The following is a 14,206-nucleotide window of genomic DNA, read 5'->3' on the forward strand; positions in this document are numbered from 1 at the left end:
CAATGCCAATAGCTTAAACTCGTGTAGCTGCGTGTAACCCTTGCATTAAGTTTTGGAGGGGGGCAGAACAAAAAGCGTTTTAAGACCTCTGGTTTTGCCGCTGACCGCGGCCCCCGCAGGGGCCAATTGCCGGTCGGCGCCTTAGTGCCCCCGGGGCACCGGTCACCCCTCCCCACCCCCTCCCACGGGGGGGGGGGCGGGGACGCTGACCGGAGCCCCCCTCCTCGGGCTGGCCGGAAGTGACGCGCAATGCGTGTCACTTCCTGGCCCTGGTGTGAGGGGGAGGCTATTTAGCCTTCCCCCACCCTCCTGGCGACCTCTTTGTCGCCCACCTCGCCATTTGATCGGTCGCAGTCTCCGGCACCATCGGTCGTCGTCCTTGCCTCGCGCTGCGATCCCGGCCTCACCGTCGTCGTACGGTTCTCAAGAACAGCGGTGAGTCTTGCTCCACCCCCCCGGCCCCGGCCCTGTCCCTGGGCAGTACCAGGTTGCCGGGGCCCTGTGGCTTGGAAGGCCACGGGTGGGGGGGTGCAAGTGGGGACCTGGTGCCTCAATAGGACGCTGCGGCTAAGTTAAATAAGCGCTAATGGCGGTCGAGCAGGTCGTGGCGTGATTGAGGGGCCCTGGGGGTGCGCGGGAAAAGGCACGAAATTTGTGGCGCGACTCGAATGTGGGAGCTACAAGGCCGTGGCGGCTTTCAGAATATGGGGATGGAACGCTTGCCCAGCTGGGGCCATCCCTGCATCCCAACCCTGCCACATTGAACTGGGCTTTGGGGGGTTTCGCGGGCTCGTTAAACTATCCCCTGACCTACCGTCGCTGCCGCGTGAGGTTGCTAGAGTCGCTGTGGCATAATTGCAGGTCCGATACCCTTGCTCTCAAGGTTACCGGTTTAATTCCCATCGATTCCCTCCCCCCCCACCCCACGGGCAGCAAAAAAATTTATGTGTCCAGCTGTAAGGAAACTATTGCTCATCTCGAAAGGTCCATTAAGGTCCTGGGGTGTATTTCTCGTTGGCGGCGGTCCTCGTGCAAGTAATTTTATATGGGAGTTGCCGGCCAATGAGCCGTGCACCCGGCGTGGGTCCTCGGCACCATCCACCCCCCCCCGCCCCAGCACTACAAGGTTGCGAGCCGCCTGGGTGCCCGAGGATCGCGGGCGGTGCAACCCCGTGGCGCTCCAGGGATCAGTCGCCCCCCCCCCTTCCGGTGGCTACGATGCCGAGAGGGTTGGGGGAGGCAGGCATTGGGCGGCGGCACATGTGTAGCCAGTGCGTTGCCGTGGGGGTGCGGGGGTGAGCGGGGCCAAGTGGCGGGCAGTGTAAGCAGTGAGCGGGACGCGGGTTCGGTGGAATCGGGCCCCGGCCTGTGAGGCCGCGTCCGCATTCGCGGGTCAGAGCTCGCGTGAGCTGAGCACGTAATATGGTACTGGAGCTTCTCGGGCCAGGGTGTCCAGGTAAATACGGTGCCCAGGGCCAGGGACATTTGAACCGGTAATACGGGACTGAGTTCTCAGTGCCCTGTGTACGGTGAATACGATGCTCATGTAAGGCACTCCAAGACCTCGGGTCGATTTCGTATTCGAACGTTTATTACGGTACTGAGCTCCCAGTGCCTTGTGTAATGTAAATGCGATGCTCACGTAAAGCGCTCTCCCAGTGCCCTGTGTAAGGCGAATACGATGTTCATGTAAGGCGCTCCAATACCTCGGGACGATTTCGCATTCGAACGTTTATTACGGTACTGAGCTCCCAGTGCCTTGTGCAAGGTAAATGCGATGCTCACGTAAAGCGCTCCAATACCTCGGGTCATTTCGCGCTATATAGTAGGCAACAGGTTCGTTGGCTGCCTAAAATGGCGGATGCGCGATGCATAGATTGTATGGTCACAAGAATTGGCGCCTATTCCTTCAAGTCGTGTCGGCGCTATATAATTATGCTAGCGGTGTTTGCTGGTTGCCTATAAGGCAATTACATGATTCATGTGTATGCATTGTTTTGATACTTGATTCATGTGTATGCATTGTCACGAGAGGCACATTAGGTCCCCAGGACATTACAACACGTTGGCATGCATGATTGGGTGGGGGAAGCGCCCCGCTACGGTTGCAATGGGTAAAGGGGGCAATTGTGGGCCCCAATTGCTGTTGCAGGGTGAAGGGTGGTAAGGATAGAAGGGTGAATAAGCACACATACTTCGCAATGGCGGCGGCCATCGCGAGCGAAGTAAATGAATGGGGGTGCGGCCAGCAAAGAAGCCGCACACACTGCGCCGGGGGAGCCGCTAGGAGATTAGCGTCGGTTCACGGCCCTAATACACCAGCACTGCATGGCTGGGAGCTGCCTGGGTCCCCGCGGATCGCGGGCGGTGCAACCCCCGTGGTGCTCCCTGGATAAGGTTATCGCCCCCCCTCCCGTCGTCTATGCTGCCGTTGAGGGCGGGGGGGGCATGCAGTGGGCTGCGTGCGGTAGGCGTGGTGACCTGCAGAGGTGGGGTAGTCCGACGACTGCGAGCTGGACGCTGATTTAGGGAAGTGAGGTTCCGCCCCTTGAGGTCGCGTCCGCATTATGCGATTGCGGGCATTACTGAACCCCTGCACCTCAATGGATAATTGGTACGAATCTTGTAAGCCCCCATGCTTAAATGTGTAATATAAATAAGGTGCTCATGTAAAGCGCTCCAATACCTTCGGGTCGAGTTCGCGCTATATAATTATGCAACATGTATTGCTGGCTTCCTATGAGGCAGATACATGATACAAGTGCATGCATTGTTCACATTACGCGATTGCGGGCATTACTAAACCCCCCCGCACCTCAATGGATAATCTGGTGCGGTGCTCGAGTGACCCGGTCGGGGAGCGTGTAATATGTACAATTCTCTTAAGCACCCCCTGCTTGAAGGTGTAATGTAATCACGGTGCTCATGTAAAGTCCTCCAATACCACCTCAATGGTTAATCTGGTGCGGTGCTCGCGTGATTTGGCACGGGGATCGTGTTATATGGTACGAATCGCTTACGCTCCCTGTGCCTGCATGGTGTTATGTAAATACGGTGCTCATGTAAAGTGCTCCAATACCTTTGGCGTCGAGTTCGCGCTATACAAATAGGCAACATGTATCTGCTGGCTTCCTATAAGGCAGAAACTTGATACAAGCGCAGGCATTGTTCACAAGATTTTGCTCCAATACCTTCGGGTCGAGTTCACGCTAGATAAATATGCAACATGTATTGGCTGGCTTCCTATAATGCGGACACATGATACAAGTGCATGTATTATTCACAAGAATTTGCTTGTGCCCACATTCGCGCGCATCAGGTGATTTAGGGATTACGACACCCCCTGCACCCGAATGGGTTATTTGGTCGGTGCTCGTGTCCGGCGCTCTAATAATTCCACGTGCATTACGGTTTTAGCTAATCACTAACCCACCGTGCCCGAATAGGTATGTTAATACGGGGCTCATGTACTGCACTCCAACACCTTCGGGCGGGTCACGCTGTGACTCCGGGCAGATAATTTAATATCCACATGCCCGATGATGTATGTATATACGGTGCTCACGAACTGCGCACCATCACCTCCGGATCGAGTTCGCGCTGTGGTTGGGACGCTGGGCAAATCACTGATCACCCCATGCCCAGATATGCATGCGTGCTGCTGGGCCTGGTCTACCTGGGTCCCCGAGGGTCGCGAGTTTTGGCGGCTCATGATCCCACTCCGTGCCCGAATATGTATGTAGATACGGGGCATACGGACTGCGCTCCATATACCGTCGGGCGAGTCGCGCTGTGACTCCGGCAGATCACTTAATCTCCTTGTGCCCGAATATGTATGTAAATACGGTGCTCATGAACTGCGCGCCAATACCTTCGGACCGAGTTCGCGCTGGGTTTGTGACGCTGGGTAAATCAGCGAACATCGCCTTGCCCGAATATGTATGCGAGCTGCTGGACCTGGTATGCCTGGGCTTCCGAGGGTCGCGGACCTGGCAGCTCATGATCTCACTCCCGTGCCCGAATATGGGTGTAAATATGGTGCTCATGCACAGCGCTGCTATACCTTCGGGTCGAGTTCGCGTGATATAAAAGTGCTATTTACAGCGAGGGTCGCGCTGCCGATCCTGACCACACGTAACCACGTCTCCCTCGTCGCCATCCTTTTGCTGAAAGGGGGCTTGGGTAGTTTGTTATTGTTGTTGTTTTGATACCCAACCCCCATTGCTTAAGGCCTCGCGCTCCCAAGTGCATTAGTCCTTGGGCAGGGCGGACCAGAGTGGGGTTAGTCCTAACGTAGAACGGTCATTGGGCTATGTTAGTAACAGTTAAACACGGGACGCTGCTGACAGTCTAAAAGAGGTGTGCTATAAGTCCGCAACTCTGCCCCTCCAACATGCTTATGTGGGCCTTGACCTGAGCCCGGTGCGGTTTTGCTCGCAAGATAGGGCCAGTCTTAGGCCTTCACCTGCCACTCATAGTCGCACAGATATGGGAGAAATCACACATATCTAACAAACCTAGCCACCCAGGTGGGTGCCTAGTTCTGGGAGGGCAACGCAACCAAGATAGAATGGTAGTTTATTATCTAATGCTAATAGAAGCCTGGTTGAAGCCATTAGATGGGTGTAGATATGGGTGTAGCTCAGTGCCCCAATCGCATTGAATACGGGGATGCACTGACATAGCGGCAAAGAATAAGTGGTCACCACATAGCGCCTCACTAGGGCCAAAACCACGGCACAAAGTTACCGGTGTGATTCGACCAAGTGGTTGCGGGTGCGCCGCTCGCGAGCGAATTGCAACCTGGCGCTGGGGACAGTCTGCCACAAGCCAGGGCGGCCTGTATATAGTAGAGATGACCCAACAGGCTTGGATCTATGCCTTTGGGTTTAAATTCACTGTTGCCAGCTGAATAAGTATACAAGGTTCTGTAGAACTGCCTACGGTGGAAGCGCGCGCGTATACCAATGTCTAGTTTGCGCATTCTGGTTCTCTAGGTACTCTGTCGTGAATAGCTCTAGGTCGGTGGTTGTGTGTCACTCTGCCTACAGCTGGCATGGCAGTACGCCTGCCTTGGGGGTGACCGGACAGGGTATTTGTCCCTTCACTTGAGGAGCAATTCATTTAAAGGATTTCTTCATAGAACTGTCTCAAACCCACCAATAGTTCATTGTTAGGCCGATTTCTTACTGGCCACCGGTCCGTGTTCCAGACCGCCTCATGGCGCCCGAGTTCGAACTGACAGCGCGCAATGCTTAAGCCAGACAGAGTCCCGAAGCTGGTATACCTAGGGGGTGTCATCAGTGAGGGATCTGTAGGGGCATAATTCCCATAAGGAATGAGGGATGGTGGGCAGGGGCTAGAGTCGCCCCTTGCCCATGGTCACGCGCTGGCAGCCAGGAGCACTCCTGTGCTCCAGGTTTAGCAATCTGAGGGGACTGTCCAAAGGTTAAGTAAAACCCTTCTCGCCATAATAGCCCAAGCAGGCAGGCCCGGAATTGTGAAGAGGGTAACCTTCCTGCATGGGGGGCGAATAGTTCTTGGCACATCTCCCCAGGCCCAACGGGTCCTTTCTTTCAGCAGACCCTATCCGATTCAGATAGCGTCTCGGGCCTTGGGGACATAGATGGGGCCATCTACAACACCAGGAGCTATAGCTCACTGGTAAGTCTGGTGCCTGTGGATATAAGGGATCTCACAGGGTTTGAGTCCCGCTAGCGCTGTCACACTGTCATGAGGTGGCAGAATTTCAAACTCTTCTTTCTGCTAGGATGGTTCCCTTCCAGCTAGTTGCAGGAAGCCCTAGATAGGAGAGGTTGCAGGTAAGACTATAGCGGGTTGGTGGGGGGCCCTGGCTGCGACGGTGAGCCGCCTCCAGGGCTGTGGCGGAGTTACAGGGCGATCTGGAGGCAGGCCGGTACAAAGGGTACCTCTGCGTGGCACCATAGGGGGTGCCTGAGCCAAAACCGGGGAGCCTCAGGGGAGGTCCCGGAAGCCGTGTCGGCGCCCCGCTAGTCCTGCGGGCGGTTGTGGGCCTGAACAACCGGGGGCTTGCTAAGCGACGCTCCGCCCCGAGAGGGGGGGCGTGAGTAGAAGTTACCAACGGCACGTGATCGTAGAAAGAATCACCTGGGTGGCAGCAACGGCAGGCATCGCTCCCGCGCTGCCCGGCTCATCAGGCGGGCAGGCGACCCAGTTGGTTGCCTGCCCTTGGATCGCCCGTAAGATAACCCACCCATTACATATTCTGGAATTATGTAATAAACCTGCAGCATTGTTACCCTACACCAACTGTCTTGTGTGTGTCATTTGGTAACCTACTATGGGGGAGGGGGGACAGTGGGGTGCCCCTGGGGGTACTATGCCGCTGACCGCGGCCCCCGCAGGGGGCCAATTGGCGGTCGGCGCCTTAGTGCCCCCGGGGCACCGGTCACCCCTCCCCACCCCCTCCCACAGGGGGGGGGGCGGGGACGCTGACCGGAGCCCCCCTCCTCGGGCTGGCCGGAAGTGACGCGCAATGCGTGTCACTTCCTGGCCCTGGTGTGAGGGGGAGGCTATTTAGCCTTCCCCCACCCTCCTGGCGACCTCTTTGTCGCCCACCTCGCCATTTCTCTCCCTACCGCTTACCCGGCGTAGGCGTTGGGTGGGGGGGGGTTTCTGAGCGTTGTAATGTTTTCTTTTTTCGTTGCAGGCGGAGTTACAGGGCGATCTGGAAGCAGGCCGGTACAAAGGGTACCTCTGCGCGGCACCATAGGGGGTGCCTGAGCCAAAACCGGGGAGCCTCAGGGGAGGTGCCGGAAGCCGTGTCGGCGCCCCGCTAGTCCTGCGGGCGGTTGTGGGCCTGAACAACCGTGGGCTTGCTAAGCGACGCTACGCCCCGAGAGGGGGGGCGTGTGTAGAAGTTACCAACGGCACGTGATCGTAGAAAGAATCACCTGGGTGGCAGCCATGGCGGACATCGCTCCCGCGCTGCCCGGCTCATCAGGCGGGCAGGCGACCCAGTTGGTTGCCTGCCCTTGGATCGCCCGTAAAATAACCCACCCATTACATATTCTGGAATTATGTAATAAACCTGCAGCATTGTTACCCAACACCAACTGTCTTGTGTGTGTCATTTGGTAACCTACTATGGGGGAGGGGGGACAGCGGGGTGCCCCTGGGGGTACTAAGACTCTCACGCACTAAAGAGCAGTCCCACTCCTGGACAGCCTCAATGCAGCCAAGGACGCAGCATTTCTCACTTGAAAATCAGGTTTCGGTTCACATCAGATATTTTGGGCGCGTCCCTGGAAATTTCACACATGTGGATTACAAGGTCTGTGGAGCACGCCGCCGGACCTCAACGCTCCCCCATCCCCTAGATGCATCAACATTTGCATTCTGAGGCCGCCATTAAAGAACGTACCCGTCCTCTTCGGTCTTTTCCTTTTCGTCCAGCTTGATCTTCTTGAACTGTAGCTCGTCTGCTACCATCCTCATGGTTGTGTGTGTGCAGCATAGTGCCAATATCGGCAACAGTTATCACAACACACATAAGTACAAAAATAAAACACACGACACTGAATGTAAGTGGAGAAATATTGCTGCAGGTTTATTAGCATAAGCAATATGCAAACATGGTGGGTTATCTTACGGGCGATCCCAGGGCAGGCCAGCCCCTATGCCGCCTGCCCGTCTGATAAGCCTAGAGTCACCATGGCAACGCCAATTGGTGTATACCTAATGTTGGGAGGGTCCCCCCCTCCCACCTGTGGACCACCAGTCCACTTGCTACACACGCCCCCCCGTGATGGGTGGGCGGAGCATACATGGCAGCCCCCGGTTGCTCAGACCCACAACCGCCTGTCGGTTAGCGGGGCGCCGTCGTTCTTCCAGGGGACCCGCTAAACATCCCTGGGATCCTGGCTTAGCACCCCATGGTGCTGCTGCATGCTGTACCCCTTGGTCAGTGCAGACCCTGGATCGCCCTGTAACTCCTCCTGCAACACAAAGCGAGAATTGTTAGAAAACCTGGCCCCCCCATTGTCCCTCCGGACGCCGGGTAAGCGGATGGGCGGGCAAGGCGAACGAGCGGACAAGAGGGCGAGGAGGGGGCGGAGACAGAATATGTACCCCCCCCTGGCTCCTCCCCGCCGGAAGCAGCTCTCTGCTGGGGTCTCCCTAGGTCCATCCCAGGGACACGACCTCCCACCCCTGTGCCTTCCTGTGGCACTAAGGCGGCCGCCCTCAAAGGGGCGGGCCGCTGCGCAACCCCCCCCGGGCAGCCTTACATAGTGCCAATATCGGCAACAGTTATCACAACACACATAAGTACAAAAATAAAACACACGACACTGAATGTAAGTGGAGAAATATTGCTGCAGGTTTATTAGCATAAGCAATATGCAAACATGGTGGGTTATCTTACGGGCGATCCCAGGGCAGGCCAGCCCCTATGCCGCCTGCCCGTCTGATAAGCCTAGAGTCACCATGGCAATGCCAATTGGTGTATACCTAATGTTGGGAGGGTCCCCCCCTCCCACCTGTGGACCACCAGTCCACTTGCTACACACGCCCCCCCGTGATGGGTGGGCGGAGCATACATGGCAGCCCCCGGTTGCTCAGACCCACAACCGCCTGTCGGTTAGCGGGGCGCCGTCGTTCTTCCAGGGGACCCGCTAAACATCCCTGGGATCCTGGCTTAGCACCCCATGGTGCTGCTGCATGCTGTACCCCTTGGTCAGTGCAGACCCTGGATCGCCCTGTAACTCCTCCACAGCCTTGGGAGTGGCCACCGTCACTACCAGGGCCCCCCACCAAAGTCCCCTATTATTTGCAACCCGCAGCTGCCAGTGCTTCCCCTAGATCCAGTAAAAACAACTCCATGCCTAGATCCGAGAGGTGAACCCCATCTCCTGACAGACATCCAGTTGATTTGGCGTGCAGCAGGCCATGCCTGATGAAGCCAAAGCCTCTTTGCTCAGTGAACTTGCGCATGGCGCTGTTAACTTTTCTTCTAGACACTTCGATGGCGTCCCCTGAGCGAGCACCATGCCAAATCGCGCGTGGTGTCATCTCCGACCACCACAATTCACACGGCCCCAACAACACGCTTAACTTGCAGAAAGTATCCCTCATGTCCTGGAGCAAAGCTCTCCTTCCTAGTGATGTGAGGTCATTCCCCCCCAGGTGAACCACCAAGAAGTTGGGCGGGAGCCCTCCCCCCTGGAGTCTCTGCTTCACTTTCCGTAACAGCTCGCACCAGCGCAAGCCTGGGAAACCCAACCACGTGATGTCTGTGTTGGCAAAGCCATTCTGCTACTCTCTTGCCTCCGCCCAACGTGCCAGTCTTGCAATGATTGAGTGACCAATTACCCACACCTTCATACCTAATAAAGAGAAATTGGTTTTCAGTATCTGTTTATTGAACGGAAAATCAGTAAAACAAAAGCACGTCTACAGTCAAGGTATACGTCAATCAGGAGCCAGAGAAAGGGGGGGGGGGAGGCCTGACCAGATAGTAGGTCTCGAATTAGACAGTCCAACCAACGTGTCCCACTGCCCGCCCGGCCACTCCTAGGGCCGAATGTATCGCTTGAAGCAAAGCGATTGCCAGCGCCCCACATTCATTATACCTTCTGCGGGCAGTCCTGCCAGGAAAGCTGTGGTGGCCGCACCTATGCGGAAAGAATGGCTGCTGTATTTTTTGTCCCTAACCTCATGGCCGGACAGCCTTAGGCAGGCCCTGAGGATGTGGTCCACTTGGAATCTAGTGACCGGGAGGCCATCCTGATGCACCAGCAGGTAACCCGCCCCCCGCGGGCGAAGCGGCAGGTAGGTTCTGACACACGCTACCGGGCAATACCTCTCATCCCCCAGGCTGTGTAGCACAAATGACCTCCCCCGCCCTAGCTGGTCAGTCTTGGACTGTCTCATGACTATTTTCAGGCACCCCGGCTCCAGCTCTACATCTTTTACGTTCAAAGCCACCCCCGAGGAATCAGATTTTGAGCGAGCCACTAGTTCCCCGATCCTGAAGGCCCCAAAGAAGGCTAGGGAAAAACAGGCCGAGAACAGTGTGGCTTCGTACCCCGAGTGTGTGGCCCTACCCATACAATCTAACATCCCTTGTAGCAGTGAGAAACTAATGGGGGACCTGGGATCAGGGGATCGAGGAACCAGTTTGGCCCACCCTCGCAAGGCTGCCTTGATCACAAAAGCCTTGGTGGGATCAGACTGTCCCCTCAGTTTGGCGTGGTGGCTGATAGCAGCGAGGTGACCAGCTATCCAGGAATGTGTTTTGCCCTCCCCTCTGGCCCACAGCAAGAATTGTTGCACTCTCAGCTCCAGGGCCACCTGATCCTCCTCCCATCCTCCTGTAACTGCACTGAACAGAGTGACACAGCTCCCATATCGCTTTGCAGTTCTGGGGGCTAGGGCCCGTTCTCCCAGCTCCCTCATCCGTGGTCCCACTTCAGCAGCCGCCACAAGTGCGGCGGGAAAGGAGTCCCCTCTTGACGTGCGCTCGGCCAGGCCTCCCGGAAGCGGTGCCACTGGAATCGAGACAAAGAGTCAGCGGCAACATTAGAAATCCCCTGAATGTGCCTGGCCCTGCACTCGACGTTGTTAACTAAGCAGGCCCTGACAAGCTCTCGCAGTAGACACAGGACCAGGGGGCAGCTGGCAGACTGGGAGTTGATGGCCTGCACCACCGCCAGGTTGTCTGACCAGAAAAGCACACGTTTGGCGGACAGGGCCCTGGGCCAGAGATGAAAAGCTACCACAATAGGGAAGAGTTCCAGGACGGTGATCTTGGACGTGACCTTTTTATTGTGCCAGGCGTTGGGCCACCTCTCTGCACACCACTCCCTGTCCAAAATCACTCCGAACCCCTCCCGGCCAGACGCATCAGAAAAGAGGGCCAGCTCCCGACTGTTGGCCCAGGGGTCGCGCCAGATGACTGCCCCATTAAAGTTGCATAGGAAGTCTGCCCACATGATCAGGTCTTCACGCATCCCCTTGCTCAATTTAACCATGTGGTGCTTCTTACTCACAGAGGCCGTAGCTCTAGCTAACCTCCTCGCAAATGCCCTGCCCGCAGGGATGACTCTGGCCGCAAAGTTTAGCTTCCCCAAGAGGCTCTGAACGACTGCCAAGGAAACCTTCTCCTTCCCTACCACTTGACTAATCTGATCTCTCAGGTCCCGCACCTTGTCGGCTGGCAGCCTGGCCTCCCCCGCCACTGTGTCCAACTCAATACCCAAGAAAGAGAGAACCTGGGCCGGACCCTCCGTTTTCTTAGGGGCTAAGGGAACGCCAAGGTGATGCATCAGGGCCTGAAAATCATCGAGGGCTGCCCTGCATTCGTGAGTGCCATCCCTCCCGATGAATAAGAAGTCATCTAAGTAATGGGAAACCCCGGAAACGCTGCAGGTGTGCTGAAAGGCCCATTGAAGGAAAGAGCTGAAGGCCTCGAAGAAGGCACAGGAAACCGCGCACCCCATGGGCATGCACTTGTCAAAGTAGTACATGCCGTCCATCTTGAAACCCAGCAAGTGTTGGCTGCTGGGGTGCACTGGTAGTAACCGAAAGGCCGACTCAATGTCGGCCTTTGCCAACCATGCTCCTTTGCCAGCCCTCCTTACCAGGTCAAGTGCGACATCCAATGTACAATAAGACACCGAGCAAGACCCCTCCTGGAGGCCGTGGTTTACTGAGCTCCCTTCTGGGTAAGACAAGTGATGTATCAGTCTGAAAGACCCTGGTTCTTTTTTAGGGACCAAGCCAAGGGGTGAGACTACAAAGTTATCTAACGGGGGCTCCCTGAAAGGACCCGCCACCCGTCCCAGCCTCAGTTCCTTCTGAACTTTTTCCTTTAAAACCTGTGGGAGAACCCTGGCAGATTTGAGGTTCTCCGCATCGCGACTGGACAGGGGACCTACATAAGGGATGGTGAAGCCCAGCGAGAAGCCTTCTAGCAGGAGAGCGCTGTCAGAGGAGAGGGGGTACAGTCTGAGTAATTCGAGCAAGCGGTCAAGAATGACAGGGGAAGGACCCTTGATGGCCAGGGGCGCCGGAGCGCTGGCTGCTTGGGCGGTGGGAGTGAGGGGGAGAGGAGAGAGCGCAGCTGCGGGAGGGTGCGAGGGTGGCTCACGAGGATGGTTTGAAGGAGTCAGCAGGCTTCTTGTCCTGTTTGGCTTGGCACGAGGAGGCGGGGTGGCGCCCCCCGCACTTGCTGCATGAGTGCTGGAAACGGCACCTGACCCCCCAAGAGCAAGCGCCAGCATTGAACAGGTTGCAAGTCCCGGGCGAGACCCGCTTGCCCCCCCCTCCCCTGCCACCTCCTCTGCGGCCCCCCCGAAAGGACTGCCTCGCGTGCTTAACATTGAGCTGTGCGCTCCCTGGCTGGCCGCCCCCCCCACCTGACCCTTTGGGAAGCGGGGCAGAGCTCGGGGATCCCCGAGACCCCATGTGGTCCATCCACAGCTGTACCTCTTTCTGGTCCCATTCCATCTCTGGGCAAATGGCCATCTTCTTTCTGAACTCCATGTCATAATTGAGCCACCCTTCCCCGCCCCACTTCTGCGCTTCTGTGTGAATTAACCGCTGGTACAGGACTAATGCCTGCCCCTGTTCAGGAAATTTTTCAAGTATAACCGATTGAAGAATGGAGAAGGCGGATAGCCAGTTATCTATGGTTTTATCTGGCCACTGCTGGAACCTGACCTTCTTATCGTCTTCCTTCCCCCCAAGCCTACGCGCGTCTTGCCCATGCTGGCCCAGCAGCAGCAGAGAAAAGATGTCTAAAAACTCGCGCCTCCAGATGAATTCCTTTACTGCTAGAGGGACCTCCCAGATCAGTGAGCTATGGCCAGACAGGAGCGGGGCATGAGTAACCTCCTTCTTTGCTGCGACCTGCATAGCTGGCCCTGGTACTGCTGCGCTCGCTATCTGTGTGGACGCGCTGCCCCCTACTGTGGTGGCGGGGGCGATGGACACGTGGACGGCAGCAGGCTGCCCAGTAAGCGGCTCACCTCCTGCTGGTTGACGCTGCTCACCCCCTGCCGGGAGGGGGCCTGGTGTGGGGGTGCCGGCGGGTGCCGCCATCTCCTGCCTGATGGAGAGTTCAGACCCTGCCACCGCCGCCGGTTCTGCACTCCTGGGCAAGGAAATAGGTGGTGTGCCCGGCACCGTGGGCAGCTCGGGGGCCGGACGACATGTCCCTTGTGGTGCCCAAACAGTGGCTGCAGCGGAAGGGATCCCTCCCGCACAGTCCACAGTCGGCCGTCCCCCGGCTGAGGCTGCACGCGAAAAACCAGCCCTGACCTCTTCCATGAAATTCTTAAGGGTGTCAGTAATATTGGCCAGGTCCTCCTTGGATGCAAAGTTAGCGGAGGGGGGGCTTAAACTTGAGGGGGGTGCCGGGCCGGCCGGGGGCAGATGCCCGGGAGGGGCCTTGGCGGCGGGCACCGAGCGGATCCTGTGTGCAGTTCCTTCAGCCGGGAAGTCTCTAACCGTGGCCCTGCGAATTCGTTTGGGGCGGGGAGGTCCTGCCTCCTCATTCGACTCTTGTCCCGTCGTGGGACCCCCTGAAATGACCCCAGAGTCATCTGGGCAGCTGGCCTTGAGAAGGTCTGCGGCCCAGGCCAGTCCTTTGGATTTGGCAAGCTCAATAATAGCTGCTATCTGTGCTTCTTGCGAATTCCCCTGCTGGGTTTCATCGACTTGGGACGGCATCGAGAAGAGCGCTGGGGTACCCTCACTGTCCATCTTAGACTGGGTCCTACCTGAAAGAGAAATGAACGTAAGCTGCGGCCAATACCACTTGAGACCGGCCCCTGCCCGCCCTGAAACCAATCCTCGCCGCCACACCCGCTACTACTTACTCTCACGGAAGTGAACGCACCTCCTTCGGCCCCGAACCTATGCTGTCGAGATATCCTGCATACAAAGAACAACAACTGTTAACGAAAACGCGCAACAGGGCGACCTTGTTCTTGTCCGTGCAAGCCTAGAGCCTCCTCTCCCCTTCCCTCCCCACCCTTTGACACACTTACACCCTTTTCCGGCAGCAAGCGTGTTCGTCTGATACACCTACCCCTTGGCACGATCTAGGAGGGAGAGAGTAGAGGGATTAAAAATTATTTTTTTTTTTTTTTTTTTTTTTGCACATGGAGATAAAGTAATCGCGCAGAATCATGAACGTTCGACATTAAGTTAGTCTCCC

The sequence above is a fragment of the Triturus cristatus genome, chromosome 1_1 (genome assembly GCF_964204655.1).
Source record: "Triturus cristatus chromosome 1_1, aTriCri1.1, whole genome shotgun sequence".
NCBI classification, from domain to species: domain Eukaryota; kingdom Metazoa; phylum Chordata; class Amphibia; order Caudata; family Salamandridae; genus Triturus; species Triturus cristatus.